Raw genomic sequence first — 1,250 nt, 5'->3', positions numbered from 1 at the left:
CCGGGTTATCCCATGCTTGCATCTAAGTTTTCCCCTGAGAGCAGCTCAACTCTGACCCCTGATCTGGCCCTTACTCATCTTTGAACATGTGCCAATGTGCCAATTCTCCCCTCAGAATCATCCTCTAGGGACAGTCTATTGGTGTCCCCTTTTAACAGAACAGGAAACTGAAGCTTAGTCAGATAAGTCACCAAAGGGCATACAGGTGATGGCAACAGAGCTGGGCCTGTGCTTTACCTTCAGCCCTCTCTTATCTCTGATCCACCACAGAGCAAGGCTTGTACCCATTGTCTTCCAGGTGTCACAATTGTTGACTTCTGTGTTGGTCCTCTGGGCAGAGGCCCAGCCTGTTGCTGTGAAGGGCGTGTACACAGAGGAGCCCTCAATTGCTGGCCACACTCCTTCGGTCCTCATTGACCACCTCCAGCGAGCACTGTGCCAAAACTAGGTTCACCTCGGGATGCCTATCACTTATATCTGTCCTGTCCCTGACAGTTTAGGCAACCCCTTCACAGTTGGGCCACAGGCCTGGGGATAGGTAATGCAATGGTCTCCATTGCACAGCAGAGAAAACATTCCCAGAAAGGATGATGTTGAGATGCCACAGCATCCAGCTGGCAGAGCCGAACCCCCACCCTGCCTGACTACAGATGTGGGCTGGGGCCATCATCCTGTCTACCTCTGCCAATGGTCAGCTCCAGTGCTTCCGCCCACGAGTGAGATGTTCCTTGTAATATGACCATAAAGGTGTAAAGCGATAAGGACTGTGTTAGCTGGGAACATCTGCATTTTACCAGGGATGCTCTAGGATGCACAAAGGTTCACGTTACCATGATGAAGGCAGAGGGGGCATTAATATCTTTTAAGCATAGAAGTGAGGGGTTCCTGGCTCTGTGGCCCACAGATGGGCTGCCCCTGAAATTGAAAGCAGAAATTTGCCAGACTGCTCACGGGTGCATTTTGCTGAGCATTCCATGCCTTCTATTTAATCTTCCCAAAAGCACAAATGGGTCCCTGGCCTTAACTGAGCTGGCTTCCTCCCGCCTCTCTGGCCTGGGGGACAGCTCCTGGGCCCTACTCCCTTCCCTCCCTTCCAAGGTAATTTTCTGTGGACAGGATTGACAGGGACCCTGAAGAGATCTTTCACGCTGGGTGTAGGAGCAATGACTAACGCCCCCCCCCCCCCCGCTGCACAAACCTCACCAGTATAAACCTTTAGGGTTTGCACAACTCTTTCACAGTTCTAGCGG

The 1,250-nt window shown here is 52.0% G+C and overlaps 1 protein-coding gene across 3 annotated transcripts in view; it reads right to left on the bottom strand.

Annotated features, from left to right (window-relative positions):
* Nucleotides 1-1,250, bottom strand: part of RSPH14 (radial spoke head 14 homolog) — a 91,563-nt gene that overhangs the window by 7,958 nt on the left and 82,355 nt on the right. The window lies entirely within an intron of this gene.

The sequence above is a fragment of the Hipposideros armiger genome, unplaced genomic scaffold (genome assembly GCF_001890085.2).
Source record: "Hipposideros armiger isolate ML-2016 unplaced genomic scaffold, ASM189008v1 scaffold_443, whole genome shotgun sequence".
Classification (NCBI taxonomy): Eukaryota; Metazoa; Chordata; class Mammalia; order Chiroptera; family Hipposideridae; genus Hipposideros; species Hipposideros armiger.
Note: the sequence above shows the minus strand (reverse complement) of the source record. Positions and strands in the feature narration are given on the sequence as shown.